Here is a 17,345-nt window from a genome sequence, read left to right on the forward strand (position 1 = left end):
GGTTCAGTCCCTGGGTCAGGAAGATCCCCTGGAGAAGGAAATGGCAACCCACTCTAGTATTCTTGCCTAGAAAATCCCATGGACAGAGAAGTCTGGTGGGTTACAGTCAGTGGTGTCACAAAGAGTTGGAAATGACTGAGCAGTTAGCATTTACTTTGTAGATTTTGGTTTGTTTCTTTTTAAAATTGGCTATGTATTTTCATTATGTTATATATATTAATGTATTATTAATTATTTTAAATGTAGCTGTTTAAGAGGATATTTCAGACTATGCTGCTGTTTCTGTTTGTTTTGGTTCTAGTTCTCCCTTTTTAATTTTTTTTCCTGCTTCTCCTTCACAGTGGTTTCTCTTTCTAAACTACGTATATATTTTTAAATCTTTTTATTAAACAAAGTTAGAATGAAAAGTGAAGGATATTGCTTTGAATTCTCTTTCCGGTCAGTTAAAGAAAGCACACAAATTTGTCTTTGGTGAGGGTTTTGTTTTGTTTTTTGGTTTTTTTAGTAACATCAAGTGGGGCTTATTCTTGCTTTCCGTTTTCCTTTTGTTTCTTACTCTTGGGAATTTCCATTTCTTTATTTTGCATTCAGCCATGAGTTCAAGAAGCTGTTATAGTTTATGTATAAACTTATATGCACTAATACAGGAAGGGACTCTATATTAGTTTCATTCTGCTGGATGCATGAACCACCTGTTAACAACTTTCTGAGGGCACCTAACTTCCCTAACACTGCTGTGTCCTCCCGTCAGCACTAGGCGATGTCATAAAGTCATTGAAAACAAATGCACATCTTAAAAGTGGTTTCTGAACAATTTCTTAGTATGTGCCAAAGATAACATCTGCTAATATAAGTGCCTAAGGATGAAGTTACAAACATACGTTCTACTGGTCATAACCCACGTGCAGGCACATGTTCAGTCCACACAGTGTTCAAAATCTTGTTTTCATTTCTAACATTTAAAAATTAGCCAATCTTACATTATGGTTAAGATTTTCAGTGTCTCTTACAGACAAATAAAAATAACCAGAAAAGCATGCCTGTGCTACAACTGAAAACAGGGAGTCCTCAGCTGGCCCTCATTTGCACAGCTAGTTCCTTTACGTTATAGGCATGGCCTTGCTGGCACCTGAGTTTGTAGCTTCTGGTCTGAAGAAGTACAAAAATTTGTGGAGTGCCATCATATAACTTACCATTAAGCTCCTAATAAATATGCAAAGGGCTGATTAATCTGGTTAGTTGCTGAATGCTTTAGTGTTTAGGCACTTTAACTCACTAAGGTCAGAATGACAATCTGCTCTTTTGACGCAGTCCAGTATTTTGGCCACCTCATGTGAAGAGTTGACTCATTGGAAAAGACTCTGATGCTGGGAGGGATTGGGGGCAGGAGGAGAAGGGGACGACAGAGGATGAGATGGCTGGATGGCATCACCAACTCGATGGACGTGAGTTTGAGTGAACTCCAGGAGTTGGTGATGGACAGGGAGGCCTGGCGTGCTGCGATTCATGGGGTCGCAAAGAGTCGGACACGACTGAGCGACTGAACTGAACTGAACTGAACTGAAGGGAAGCATATTTATTTGGGGGAGTAATCCGAGGTCTTGTAAAGAAAACATACTACTAATTGAATAAATGTAAACACAGTGGGTTCCAATGTGGTTTAGACCAACAGAAAAGAGCAGAAAAGGCTTTCATTTTTGCTTTGTATTGGTGCGTTTGTATCTTTGTGAGGTTTCTGGTTTTTCTGGAAGCAGGGCCTCCAGAATTCTCTCTAACTCTTGTTTCAACCAGCGGGCCCCTTTTTGGAAACGTGACAGGATCTGTGGATAATTAATAAGAATTGGACACGTTTCTAATTTTAAATTATTCTTTCTTTCTAGTTGTGCAAGAACTCAGCAGTATTACCGCTGAGTGGGAGTGCTGTACACTGTTTTTAAATAGCTTTATTATTCCCTTGCAGGTTAGCTATTTATTAATTTGATCAGTACTCATGTGGAAAAAATGGCCTTTATTGTGCTGCCATCTCTTCCCTATACACTGTGTTCCCTGGTAGTCAGAAGCATATTACTTGTTTTCACTTGTACCCCATACACTTCCACTTTCATTTCACCCCTACTTGAGCCACACTAAGCTTCTCACCATAATCAAGATGAGTCTTTTTTAAATAATTATTTTATTTACTTTTGGCCGCACTGGGTCTTCATTGCTGCGCACAGGCTTTGTCTAGTCGTGGTGAGCGGGCGCTCCTCTCTAGCTGTGGTGCATGGGGGTTTCTCTTTAGTTGTGGCGCACAGGCTCCTCAAAGCAGTGGTTTCTCTTGTTACGGAGCTCAGGCTAAAGGGCCTGGGCTCAGTGATTGCAGCTCAGAGCCTTAGTTGCCCCCTCAGCATGTGGAATCTCCTGGACTAGGGATCAAGTTCGTGCCCCCTGCACTGGCCACTGGACCACCAGGGAAATCCTAGATGATTCTTGTTTTCCCTGAGTAGTAATGCCAGCCTGTCCCTCTTCATTGAGTCCAGTTGTGGTTTTGTCCCAAGTCAGGAATCATTTGTCTCTCCCCAACACTTTCATCCTGCTTTATTCACCCTGTGATGAACAGGACTGTCAGCTGGTTTTATGACTGGCTCTCCATGCAATTGTTCAATACTAGATTTTGAGCTCCTTAAAAGGAAGCCTTACTTCTTGTCTTATTCGAACATCTTTGTATTTCTAGGGCCTGCTACCCTGCTTTGCACCTAACGATTACTCAACAAACTCGTAGTATCTGAATTAGCCTTAATTATATCCACAAAGGACTTGAGTTAATTTATGGGACTAAGGAACATTTACTTTCAAAAAGGGTAATAAGTAAAAGATAAGACATCTCTTAAATAAGAAGATGAGTATCTGGCACCAATTAGATACTTAGTGCATGCATGCTTAGGCATGTCTGACTTTTTGCGATCCCAAGGACTATAGCCCCCCAGGCTCTCTGTCCATGGGATTTCCCAGGCAAGAATACTGGAGTGGGTTGCCATTCCCTTCTCCAGGGTGGCTTCCCTACCCAGGGATCAAACCTGCATCCCCTGCATTGGCAGGAGGATTCTTTACCACTGCACCACCCGGGGAGCCCATAACTAGATACTTAATTTGGCATTAAACTTTGTTCAGAGCTTCCTGGCAGCAAAGTGAAAAGGGAAGTATGTCGGTTTACACGGTTATCCAAGCCAGCTAAAGAAAATACACAAATTATCTGCCAGTGTTGTTATTGAAACGTGAAAAGTAGGGTGACATAGTAGAAAATGTTCTTGATTGTAGTCTTATGAAAGACACAAAACTATCCTTCAAATTGACCTTTTAAAAAGCTGCCAACTACAAAAGCTAAAAGTAAAGCAGTAATCCCTAACTACATAAAGCCACTGCTATTATATAATAGTTCTTTAAAGTTGTTTCCTGATGATCTGATGTGAAACCAAGTTAGACTTAACAAGTTACTTAAGTAACTATCAAGTATCCATTGCTGGGTAGCAAATTACCCAACAACTTTGTTACTTGATATGGCAAACATTTATCACCACTGAGACCCTCTGGTTCAGGATCTCTCATGACTTTGCAGTTAAGCTGTTGGCCAGCACTGCAGTCTCTGAGGACTCCACTAGGACTAAAGGATCCACTTAAAGCTCACTCACATAGCTGTTTAACTTCCACGCCACACGTTCTCCTCCATAGGGCTGGTCATGACTGAACTTCCCCTTCAGAGAGCAATCTAAGAGAAAGACTGAAAGATTATGGCATAATGCATGTGAGAGAAAGAAAGAGCAACCCAAATGGAGGCCGTGGTAACTGTTTAATCTCAGACGGGATGTACTATCACTTCTGTTGATCACACAGACCAGCATTGGTACAGTGTGAGAGGGGACTACACAAGGGTGTCGATACCAAGGGTCAAGAATCACTGCAGGCTATCTCAAAGGATGGCTGCCATGGCAACCAAGGATGTTTGGTTCTCGTGTACTTGAGATGGTCCTTCTCACATCTCAGATGTGACCCCGTGTAAGTAGTGTATGAAGACCATTCAAAGTTGACTCCTGTGGTTGCAAGTCAATATTTACGTGTTGATTAATGAGAGACATACATACTTCTTTGGGCTTCTCAGGTGGCTCAGTGGTGAAGAATTTGCCTGCCAAAGCAGGAGACACAGGTTTTATCCCTGGGTTGGGAAGATCCCCTGGAGATGGGAATGGAAGCCCACTCCAGTATTCTTGTCTGGGAAATGCCATGGACAGAGGAGCCTGGAGGGCCACAGTCCCTGGGGTCACAAAGAGTAGGACACAGCTGAGCAAGTACACGTGTATACTTCCCGTCCCAGGAGACAAATGCTCCTTGTACAGGGTAGAAATACATAGACCTGATGTGAGTGTTTCTTTCCCACCCTTGCTGTGATAAGACCAACAGTTTCCATGAAAGATAGCTGATTATTTTGAATTACTTACAAGAGCTGCACATAGGTTTCTGCTCATAAAATATGGAAGAAAACTCTTGGCTTTAAAACCCTTAAGCTCATGCGCGGTCACAGGCATTCTCAGCCTCTGCTATTTCACATGCTTGATTTTTAGTAGGACTGAATCTTAAATGGTCCTTGGGGTGAGAATTAAAGAAGGGAACCATCTTAAACTGTGAAAGGGACTTCCTTGGAGAAAGCCAGGTACTCTTATCATCCCCATTATACAAAGGGATTAAGTAATTTACACAGTGTTACAGAGCTAAGCATCGGTTATATTCAGCCAGGAAAAAAGAGACTAGGCTGTCTTACTTTAGACTACATGCAGAATTGTCCCACCTGTGCCTATATTTCCTTTAGCCTTTTAAAAGGATTTATTAAGCCATTAAAAATGAATGAAATATTAATTAAAAAGCACACAAATGCTAGTATTAAATAGAGTTAAAGTTAATGTACTTAAGTATTAAGAATTTCTAAAGGATAAAAAAATTGCTTAAATTCCCTTTAAAGGGAGCTAATGAATGTTTGGAACAACTGACCTGGTACAGATGGCTTTCGTCGCCAATAACTTCTCAAGGGGCAGACTGTAGCTAAGATCTCACCGTTGTGATCTTGAGAGGTGTTGACCTAGAGCCCTTGGGTCTGAGCCAGAGCCTCTAACAGGGTCAGGAGCACGCACAGGAAGGAGGCCTGCGGCTGCAGGGCCAGCTACGTGCTGCTGGTCTCATAATGAGTAAACCAGCGAGTTTTCAAAGCAAACTGGTCCAACAGGCCTCCCCAACTCTCAGCCACTTTGAAACATTAAATAATACAACAGCAAAGTTAATTTTTTTATATGATAGCGTTAAGGACAAATAACACCTGCAGGAGTAATAAGTTTTTAAAAATTGAAGAAAGGTATTGTGGAAAAATTTTCAAATAAATAGGAAAGAGAACATGGGAAAACTGTTTTCTATAGGTTGAAAATGTAATAGAGGAGAAGTTCTCCAGAAAATTTCCCCAGCAGGGCCTCAAGTCTTAGTCAGGGCAGGGTCAGGGGTCAGAGGGATGGTAATAGAGGTTCTAGGATGCTGGGGGTGGAGATGAATGTGGGAGCAGTGGGGATGACGGTCTTGAACCCAGTGGGGATTCTGCCAGAAGAATCTGCAGATCCCCCAGAAGAGTCTGCAGGGGGAACAGTGCTTTTGTGCAAACGCATGGACACCTTCCATCGAGTTCAGGTGCTTTTCAAAATATGCAGAACTGGGTCTTCCTTCTGGATGACTTTAAATGACAGCTAGATAACAGGCTCAATAAAGAACCCCTAAAAGGTGTGCTTTGCAGGCCTCTGGGCTTGAGAACCTGGGAATTAGAACACCTGGTCTGTTAGCTGCAGTTTTGCTCACACCACGGCACTGGCTCCAAATTTCACCAGAATACTTAGGTCCTCTTGAGTGGAAATAATGAGAAACCTAGTCTAGCTACATGTCATCTATCAGACAGCTGATTTAGAAGATTCTTTTTGTGATAATTACACTTCACCATTCACGAAGTCTTCCTACATCTATTGTACAATATGATTCTTATGACAACCCTGAGATAAGTAAGGTAAACTAATGTAATTATCATATCTTTTTTACAAATGAGGCGACAAAGGCAAAGAAAAGTATCAGTGACTCCCAGGGTGTCATATGTAACCATGGTGTTGTGTGTACCACGCATGGCCTCTTATCCCCACCCCTACATCCCCCACCCGCCATCCCCAGCAAATTCACTGTAAGGACACCAGTCCTATAAGCTACTGTACTCAGTTAAATCACTGCCTCCAGGGTAGCAAAAGTTACTCTCAAACCCCGAGGGTCTGGCACTAACCCTGCTCCCTTCACAGTGAAATTTGAAAGCAGTGGTTAATCCACCATGCTGTAAATTAGCAATAGAGTGGAAAGGTTAAATACATGACTTTGGAGAATTGTTGATAGCTCAGTTGGTAAAGAATCCACCTGCAATGCAGGAGACCCCAGTTCAATTTCTGGGTCAGGAAAATTCCCTGGAGAAGGGATAGACTACCCACTCCAGTATTCCTGGGCTTCCCTTGTGGTTCAGCTGGTAAAGAATCCTCCTGCAATGTTCGATCCCTGGGTTGGGAAGATCCCCTGGAGAAGGGAAAGGCTACCCACTCCAGTATTCTGGCCTGGAGGATTCCATGGACTATACAGTCCATGGGGTCGCAAAGAGTCAGAAACGACTGAGAGACTTTCACTTTCACTTGAAAACTATCGTTCAGTTCAGTTCAATTCAGTCACTCAGTCGTGTCCGACTCTTTGCCAGTCCATGGACTGTAGCATGACAGGCTGTACATAGGTACACAAAATGCTAAATTAATCCTGGAAGTAGTATGATACAGTAAAAGAGCAGAAGTTTTAAAGAAAGATGTTCTGAATTTATTTTGTTTATTTTTTGGTGCCTGGATAGGGGCATGAACCCTGGACCCTCAGATTAAAAGTCTGATGCTCTACCAGCTGAGCTACCTAGGCTATTAAGAAGACATTCTGAATTTAAACCCTGGCTTCCCTGTTCACTCTTTTTGTTTGTTTGTTGTTTGATCATTTTATTTATTTATTTAAAATTTTTCTGTTATACTGGGGCATAGTTGACTAACAGTGTTGTGTTAGTTTTAGGTGTACAGCAAAGTGATTCAGCTATACACACGTGTATCTATTCTTTTTCAATTCTTTCCCCATTTGTTGTTGTTTAGTCCCTAAGTCGTGTCTGCCTCTTTGCAACCTCATGGACTACAGCACACCATCGTTCCGTCTCCTTCACCATCTCCCTGAGCTCGCTCAAGCTCGTGTCCATTGAGTCAGTGATGCCATCAAACCATCTCATCCTCTGTCACCCTCTTCTCCTTTTGCCTTCAATTTTTCCCAGGATCAGGGTCTTTTCCAAAGAGTTGGCCTTTTGCATCAGGTGGCCAAAGTTTTGGAGCTTCAGCTTCAGCATCAGTCCTTGATTTCCTTTGGGATTTACTGGTTTAATCTCCTTGCAGTCCTAGGGACTCTCAAGAGTCTTCTCCAGCACCACAATTCAAAAGCATCAATTCTTCAGCACTCAGCCTTCTTTATGGTCCAACTCTCACATTCGTACATGACTACTGAAAAAACCATAGCTTTAACTCTAGGGACTTTTTCAGGCAAAGTGATGTCTCTGCTTTTTAATACGCTGTCTAGGTTTGTTATTTTCCCATTTAGATTACTTCAAAATACTGAGATCCTTGTTGGTAATCTCTTTTTAATATAGCGATGGGTACATGTCAATCCCAGGCTTCCAACCTATCCTTGCCTCCACCTCCCACCCTCATCCCCTTCCCCAGCAATATTCACCGTTTAAAAGAATTCAGCTGAGTCACTTAACTTTGCTTAATTTCAACCCCTAAATCTACATAATGGAGCTTTCATGACAAAGCATTTCATTGGAATATGAAGAAACTCAGATAAGATATTGTCTCTGAAGTCACTTTATAATTTTAAATTTTGAATTATTTCAAATCTGTTTGGGGAGGGTAACAGATCATTTCCAATCTCAAAAGATTGATTGTTGGTTTTCGTATTTATTGTCTCTTTGCCTCCCCATGCACCACCCCCTCACTTATATTGACCGACATATCACCATCATCTACAATAGTGCCAGGCACTTAGTAGGCACTCAGCAAATATTCGCTGAATGAATAAGCATGAAAACCAATAGAAATAATCATATTGGAATTTAATTAAAGAGAAGAAATTTTGAAAGATAGACTGTCTCCCTCTAGCTTCCCCAGGTCTAAGGGAAATGAAATGTGTGGTTAAATACACTGGCATCATTTCCACTTACATCTCCAATCCTCGCTTTCTTATACCCAGTTAAAATAAATCACACAGAGCTTCCTCCCCGTACTGTTTTCTGATCTTCAGCAAGCCCTGCCAAGAGCTAGAAACACAGCCCAGTGGGTCTCTTCTCTCAGCCCTGGGCACAGTGAAAAAAGACGGTTTGAAGTATTTGAAAGCATTTGTTAAAAAAAAAAAAAAAAAAAAAAATATATATATATATATATGTATGTGTATATATATGTATGTATATATATTTCACCCTTCTGGTCTATTTAACATTCTGTATCGCCCATATTTCATTACCTTAGCTCCTCGCAATGACTATGAAATAATTTCCCAATTCTTTCCTTATCCATGGTTGCTGGTCAACTTGAGTGACTTCATACTGATCAGTTTTTCTGATTTACTGAGAGTTGAGTTTTGGGACAGTCCTCTCAAATCCACTGAGGAACAAGAATGTCACCAACCTCTGTTCCTCATTAATATTAAAAAGCTAATAACATTTATTAGCATTAAGGATTGACTTACCAATGTTAATATTTAAATCTGATAAATTAATGAGTTCTACTTTTGTTTATTTTTTGCATGCTTAAAGAATTCTAATCTGTCTAGAGGAAACTTCTCTGTTTTAGTTACTTTTCAGAGCAGCAGAATATCTGCAGGCAGCACTAGGGATATAGGTAAGAAGCCAAGAAAACCATAGTTAGAACAGTTATTACTTGCTAAACTCTGGATGAGTGACTTCATTCTCCATATTTCCTTTGATTTCTGAGGTTTTTTAAAAAAGAAAAGAATGAAGAGAACCACTGATTTCCTAATTTGCAATATAATGAGAAGACAAATGAAATATTTTGATTTCTTACAGGTCTCAAGGAACCACAGGAGTTTGTTTTATTTCCATTTTATTATATATTTTATTATGGATGACATTGAATATTTCAGGGCACTGTGAAGTAACGTGGATTCCTTTTGCCTCCAAGCCTAGTCTGTGGTCAGCCTCAGCATCGTTTGCATTGCAATAGCACAAAGGAAAGAAGTGGTATTTTGCTAGGTCACAGAGAGTGTCAGTGCCAAGTCAGGACCAAACACAGGCAATTGTTTAGCTCATAAAGCCCCACAGCTTCCCGTGGATTATTTGTGGGTCACATCTCAACCTTATGTTTAATAACCACTACCACCACAAAGATTGCTGATTACTCAGATGTTAAGCACAGCCATTATTTCTTTGCAAATAAAGGCTCTCCTCAAAGAATAAAAAGACCACTTGTGCTTTCCAAGTAAAATCCTTTTATTATTAGATTCTGGGCATTTGGTGACTTATACCATATAATATATACTTATAATTCAATGATCTTAATAATAACAAAATAGCTATAACTGATTGTTTGATAAAATACAGAGAATTCCAGAAACATAGCTATGTTTTTACAAGATAAATCATAGTATGAGAAAATTTCTTTTCAAACCCTTTTCCCATGAGGCATATGGTAGACTTTCTTTTCCCACTTTGCTGCTCAATCCCACTCCTGTCTTGTGTGACAGCAAGAACTATCCCTTCAGCTTTACAAAGGGAGAATTAGAGAATTAGTTCAAATTTTGTTTAGAATGGGGGATTGAGGCTGCCAACATTTTTTAAATGTATTTATTTATTCGGCTGTGTTGGATCTTAGTGGCATCCTTCAGGATCTTTTGTTGCAATGCGTAGACTCCCTAGTTATGGCTCATTGGCTCAGTAGTTGTGGCACGCAGGCTTAGTTGTTCAGGGGCATGTGGGATCTTAGTTAACCTGACCTGGGATCGCACCTACATCCCTTGCATTGCAAGGAGGATTCTTAACCACTGGAACCAGGGAAGTCCCGAGGCCACCAACATATTGAAGCTACTCACATCATTCTCCAGTGGCTCAGTCAATAAAGAATCAGCCTGCAGTGTGGAAGAACTGGGTTCAATCTCTGGGTTGGGAAGATCCCATGGAGAGGAAATGGCAGCTCACTCCAGTATTCTTCCCTGGAGAATCCCTGTGGACAAAGGAGTCTGATAGGCTACTGTCCATGACACCACAAAGATTCAGACATGACAGAGTGACTAGGCACAGCCCATCATTCTCAGCCTCTGGTTTGCCATGCAAATCAAGGCAACAAAACAGCAAAAGTGTCCTGCCCCTTGAGAACCATAATGTCATTGTTAAAGAATACGGCAACTCCCCAGGTATCAACTGTTTTTTATATTTGTCTTCATTGATGCCTACTGCACCCCACACAGAGAAAACCAAACTTTTTTCCCTTTTGAAAGACCAGGACAGCAACAGGCTGTGCGGTCTCCCCAAATGGAAATTGGGGAATTATTTAAAATACATTGCATTGACTCCCTTGCAGCATTTTAATAACACATAGGTGTGGTCTATGGAACTTCAGATAAGTCCTGAGCGAGTGCTATCAGTAGAGTTTGCTTCTGGAATGTTCTGGGAGTAGCATGGAGATTTGGGGGATGAGGCTCTCTTTTTTAAGGCAGCTACTGGAGAAAATTATTTTAATAACAATGACCTAGTGCTAAGTATCTGCCTGGGAAAACTGGGGATAAGTTGAACTCGCACAGCTCTAAGTCACCCTCCAATAAACCCTTATGGGGTCAGAGCCACAGCCCCATCTTTAGTTCTGTTTGGACTTGTACACATGTCCCTCTCATTCTGGCGAAAGGCAGTAGCATCATTCCATCTGGGCGTGTTTTAGGATGCCTCCTGGAAACAGCTGTGTTGCCTGTCTTTGTGTGGATACAGTATTTTTTAAAATGAAAATCACCATGGCAACAGCTGCAGTCACTTATTACAGAGCAGTGGAAGTGATGCTGGTATTTGTGAGGAAATCTATGCTCTCAGAATAATGTGCCCCTTACAATGGAGTGGATTTTTCCTGCTAACATTACCATTAAAAAAAAAAATAAAAAAGTGTAAGAGTGTGTGCAAAAGAAATTTACCAGGGAACTGGAGAGTTCAGGGAATTGGTAAGCAAGAATGGAGCCTTTTATCTGTGGCCCCTGAGTTAAAATCAAACCATTTGCTATTAGCTCTCAACACCGGGGTTCTAGGGAGAGCAGCGCTTGTTATTTGTTTTTGACTCCCTGGTATCTAATATGGCACTCTAAATAGAACTGCTTAATGATGGTGATGATTAGAGTTAATTGAAGCAGTTTTCTGCTGCTTTTAGCAACACACCTCCCTTAAAGGGTTGAGGAATCTCTAAATTGGGGACTGTAGGAACCAATGTGCTCTCATCTCAGCCAATAAGTATAAAACAGTTTAAGTTTTGTTTTCTTTCAACTCAGTTCTGAAATTAATAACATCTTTCATAGGCCCGTGCTTAATTTTCTGGCAATTTCTATTTGCTAAGCATTAAGAAGGAGAGTGAAGAGGAAGCTAACAAAGAAAGATATGCCTTGACATATGTTCAAGACTCTGTTTATTATGGGGGAGCATCTGTGTGCTGAGTTTTGAATGAGTTTTTCATATTCCCTAAGTGTGATGTCACATCATTTAGTGATCAAGAACATAGACCGTGTTCTTGATGGACGCAATCAGATAACTCAACAGGGAGCACTTAACTATAAGGAAAGAGAAGAGTGATACCGACTGTGGGTAATTTATGGAAATAATAAAACCTCAAAAGCTGAGGTCTCTAAGACTACAGATAAAGGAGCTTTGAGCACAGCACAAACATCCTTCAAAAACAAAATCCTTTACTCCAAAAAACTCTAACATCTGATGAGATGTTTCAGGTGTGCAAGTAGGATGGGTGGGCAGGAGAGTGTGGTTACTTATGTCTCTGAGTGTGCATGTGTGTTGAGAATACGACTTATATTATGTGCTTTATCTCTCATAGTGTTCAAATCCCTTAAAGAAAAGTTATTGCATATATTTTTTGGCTGTTGGGCCCTAAAGTTTTAGAGTGTATATTTCACTACCAAAATTATATTTCATCTAAACTTGGTTAAACTATGTTGTGCAATGGTTTGTTTTCTCCCATCACTCAGAAGATGCAGAGAAGCCCAAGGAGAAAGTTTTTTGCCCTGGGCTATCGGAAACATATTGTAAAAAGGCTCCATCTCATCCTATTCCTGGAAATGACTGCAAAACAAAAACATTTCCCCCTTTAAGCCCAGTCACAAGGGGTTGTTTCATTTTTATTAGAAGACAAGGAAGCATATTAGAATCCACTGAGCAGCAAGCAGTATGTCCATCTCTCTCCTTTCTGCTGTCAACTTTGTTTCCCGTTCAAGTCAACCAAGCAACTGTTACACAAAATAAGCCCGAATTTGGGATTAGAAAATGATTGGATAGAGTCTCTCCAGAAAAATCTTTAGTGCTTATGATTTACATCCCCCTCTTATTTCTACATCCACAACTGGGTGTTGTTTTTGCTTTGGCTCCAACTCTTCATTCTTTCTGGAGTTATTTCTCCACTGATCTCGAGTAGCATATTGGGCACCTACCGACCTGGGGAATTTATCTTTCAGTGTCCTAGCTTTTGGGGGTTCTCATACTGTTCATGGGGTTCTCAAGGCAAGAATACAGAAGTGGTTTGCCATTCCCTTCTCCAGTGGACCACGTTTTGTCAGAACTCTCCACCATGACCTGTCCATCTTGGGTGTCCCTACACAGCATGGCTCATAGTTTCACTGAATTAGACAAGGCTGTGGTCCATGTAATCAGATTGGTTAGTTTCCTGTGATTGTGGTTTTCAGTCTGTCTGCCCTCTGATGGAGAAGGATGAGAGGCTTATGGAAGCTTCCTGATGGGAGAGACTGACTGAGAGAGAAACTGGATCCTATTCTCTAACCCAGGTCTCCTGCATTGTAGGGGACTCTTTAATCCCTGAGCTACCAGGGAAGCCCGGGCATGCTCAGTAAATCTTTAATCCAATTTTCTGTCAATGGGCGGGGCTGTGTTCCCTCCCTGTTATTTGACCTGAGGCCAAACTATGGTGGAGATAATGAAGATAATGGCGACCTCCTTCAAAAGGTCGCATGCACACACTGCCACACTCAGTGCCCCCAACCCTGTAGCAGGCCACCACTGACCCACGCCTCCACTGGAGACTCCTGGACACTCATGGGCAAGTCTGGGTCAGTCTCTTGTGGGGTCACTGCTCCTTTCTCCAGGGTGCTGATGCACACAAGGTCCTGTCTCTGCTCTCCAGAGTCGGTTTCCCCAGTCCTGTGTAAGTTCTGGCAGCTCTGTGGTGGGGTTAATGGCAACCTCCTCCAAGAGGGCTTATGCCATACCCAGGTCTACTGCACCCAGAGCCCCTGACCCTGCAGCAGTCCACTGCTGACCCCTACCTCTTCAGGAGACACTCAAACACAGTTGTCTCAGTCTCTGTGGAGTCTCTGGGTCCTGATTTCACCCCTCCTACCATCTTGCTGGGGCTTCTCCTTTGCCCTTGGATGTGGGGTATCCCCTCAAAGTTGTTCCATCGCCGCACAGCCACCACTCCAGTGCCTACCATCTTGCTGGGGCTTCTCTGCCCTTGGATGTGGGGTGTCTCTTCACACCACGCAGCCACCGCTCCAGTGCCACACAGTTGCAGCACCACTCTGTGAATCAAGACAAATTGGAAGTGATCGAACGGGAGGTGGCAAGAGTGAACATTGGTGTTTTAGGAATCAGCAAACTAAAATGGACAGGAATGGGTGAATTTAACTCAGATGACCATTATATCTACTACTGTGGGCAAGAATCCTTAGAAGAAAGGAAGTAGCCATCATAGTCAACAAAAGAGTCTGAAATGCAGTACTTGGATGCAATCTCAAAAATGACAAAATGATCTCTGCTCATTTCCAAGGCAAACTGTTCAATATCACAGTAATCCAAGTCTATTCCCTGACCAGTAATGCTGAAGAAGCCGAAGTTGAACGGTTCTATAAAGACCTATAAGACCTTATAGAACTAACACCCCCCCCCCCTAAAAAAAAAGATGCCCTTTTCATTATAGGGGACTGGAATGCAAAAGTAGGAAGTCAAGAGATACCTGAAGTAACAGGCAAATTTGGCCTTGGGGTATAGAATGAAGCAGGGCAAACGCTAGTAAAGTTTGGCAAAGAGAACACACTGATCATAGCAAACACATCTTCCAACAACACAAGAGAAGACTCTACACATGGACATCACCAAATGTCAATACCAAAATCAGATTGATTATATTCTTTGCAGTCAAAGATGAAGAAGCTCTATACAGCAAAAATAAGACTGGAAGCTGACTGTGGCTCAGATCATGAAACTCTTATTGCCAAATTCAGACTTAAATTGAAGAAAGTAAGGAAAACCACTAGACCATTCAGGTATGACCTAAATCAAATCCCTTACGATTATACAGTGGAAGTAACAAGTAGATTCAAGGGATTAGATCTGATAGACAGAGTGCCTGAAGAACTATGGATGGAGGTTCGTAACATTATACAGGAGACAAGTGATCAAGACCATCCCCAAGAAAAAGAAAGGCAAAATGGCTGTGTGAGGAGGCCTTACAAATAGCTGTGAAAACAAGAGAAGCAAAAAGCGAAGGAGAAAAGGAAAGATATACCCATTTGAATGCAGAGTTCCAAAGAATAGCAAGGAAAGATAAGAAAGCCTTCCTCAGTGATCAGTGCAAAGAAATAGAGGAAAACAATACAATGGGAAAGACTAGAGATCGCTTCAAGAATATTAGAGATACCAGGGGGACATTTCATGAAAAGATGGGTACAATAAAGGACAGAAATGGTACAGACCTAACAGAAGCAGAAGATATTAAGAAGAGGTGGCAAGAATACACAGAAGAACTATACAAAAAAGATCTTCATGACCCAAATAATCACGATGGTATGATCACTCACCTAGAGCCAGACATCCTGGAATGCGAAGTCAAGTGGGCCTTAGGAAGCATCATTACGAACAAAGCTAGTGGAGGTGATGAAATTCCAGTTGAGCTATTTCAAATCCTGAAAGATAATGCTGTGAAAGTGGTACACTCAATATGCCAGCAAATTTGGAAAACTCAGCAGTGGCCACAGGACTGGAAAAAGTCCGTTTTCATTCCGATTCCAAAGAAAAGCAATTCCAAAGCATTCTCAAACTACCATACAATTGCACTCATGTCACATGCTATAAAGTAATGCTCAAAATTCTCCAAGCCAGACTTCAATAGTATGTGAACCATGAACTTCTAGATATTCAAGCTGGATTTAGGAAAGGCAGAGGAACCAGAGATCAAATTGCCAACATCCATTGGATCATCAAAAAAGCAAGAGAGTTCCAGAAAAACATCTACTTTTGCTTTATTGACTATTCCAAAGCCTTTGACTGTGTGGATCACAATAAACTGTGGAAAATTCTGAAAGAGATGGGAATACCAGACCACCTGACCTGACTCCAGAGAAATTTGTATGCAGGTCAAGAAGCAAGAGTTAGAACTAGACATGGAACAACAGACTGATTCCAAATAGGAAAAGGAGTACGTCAAAGCTATATATTGTCACTCGCTTATTTAACTTATATGCAGAGTACATCATGTGAAATGCTGGGCTGAAAGAAGCACAAGCTGGAATCAAGATTGCCGGGAGAAATATCAATAACCTCAGATATGCAGATGAAACCACCCTTATGGCAGACAGTGAAGAGGAACTAAAGAGCCTCTTGATGAAAGTGAAAGAAGAGAGTGAAAAAGTTGGCTTAAAGCTCAACATTCAGAAAACTAAGATCATGGCATCTGGTCCCATCACTTCATGGCAAATAAGATGGAGAAACAATGGAACCAGTGACAGACTTTATTTTCTTGGGCTCCAAATTCACTGCAGATGGTAACTGCAGCCATGAAATTAAAAGATGTTTGCTCCTTGGAAGAAAACCTGTGACCAACCTAGACAGCACATTAAAAAGCAGAGATGTTACTTTGCCAACAAATGTCAGTCTAGTCAAAGCTATGGTTTTTCCAGTGGTCATGTATGGATGTGAGAGTTGGACTCTAAAGAAAGCTGAGCACTGAAGAATTGATGATTTTGAACTGGGTGTTGGAGAAGACTCTTGAGTGTCCCTTGGACTGCAAGGAGATCAAACCAGGAAATTCTAAAGGAAATCAAGGACTGAAGCTGAAGCTGAAGCTGAAGCTCCAAAACTTTGGCCCCCTGATGCGAAGAACTGACTCATTTGAAAAGACCCTGGTGCTGGGAAAGATTGAAGGTGGGAGGAGGAGGGGATGACAGAGGATGACATGGTTGGATGGCATCACTGACTCAATTGACATGAGTTTGAGTAAGCTCTGGGAGTTGTTGATGGACAGGGAGACCTTGCATGCTGTAGTCCACAGGGTCACAAAGAGTCGGACACGACTGAGCGACTGAACTGACTGACATTTCTACACTTCATCTAAACCAACCTAATCAGTTTATTCATGACATTGCATTATATCTTACTTGAGAGTCTCAAGAGGAAGGTAACTCTAACAACTTAATTTTCATTAAACTAGGCGAAAAGGAAGGACATGCTGATTCAAATTCTGATGCAGGAAAGGGAATTTAAGCAGCAATAAAGAAGGAAGACAATCATCTTCTTCACAAGAAGTCAGTACTTCTCCTGGATTTGGTAGCCTCAGGCAGATAATTTGATAACAGTTGTCAGTGGAGAAGGAATCACCGTTTGGCATGAAATGCATCTGAGTATAATTAATTTCTCATTAATAAATGTATTGAATTTTGTTGAACCACCTCTGAAGCCAAAGATGTAAGATTCTATTGGGAGACTCTTGGGTCTGCAAAAGGATCAGGTCTACCTTTTTCTGTGTGCTTAGGTCACAAGAAACCACTGCCCCAATTGTTGTGTGTTTTAAAGCACAAGTCATGTGTTCAAAGAGAACTCATCAAGGCTCACATTTCTGGATGACACCTGTTTTCACGTTTGCCTTGGTAGGTCGGCTTCCTTCATTTTGCACCCAGAAGAGTCTCCATTTGGTATGACATTGCATTCTGATAGAAAAATAATGTTTTGATTATCC

The 17,345-nt window shown here is 41.4% G+C and overlaps 1 protein-coding gene and 1 non-coding gene across 2 annotated transcripts in view; one reads left to right on the forward strand and one right to left on the reverse strand.

Annotated features, from left to right (window-relative positions):
- The window catches only part of SLC9A9 (solute carrier family 9 member A9), a 657,846-nt gene that overhangs the window by 275,911 nt on the left and 364,590 nt on the right, over window positions 1-17,345 (forward strand). The window lies entirely within an intron of this gene.
- TRNAK-UUU (transfer RNA lysine (anticodon UUU)) lies at window positions 6,921-6,993 on the reverse strand. The gene has a single exon. It is a non-coding gene; the product is annotated as a tRNA-Lys (tRNA).

Source organism: Bos mutus, chromosome 1 (assembly GCF_027580195.1).
Source record: "Bos mutus isolate GX-2022 chromosome 1, NWIPB_WYAK_1.1, whole genome shotgun sequence".
Taxonomy (NCBI): Eukaryota; Metazoa; Chordata; class Mammalia; order Artiodactyla; family Bovidae; genus Bos; species Bos mutus.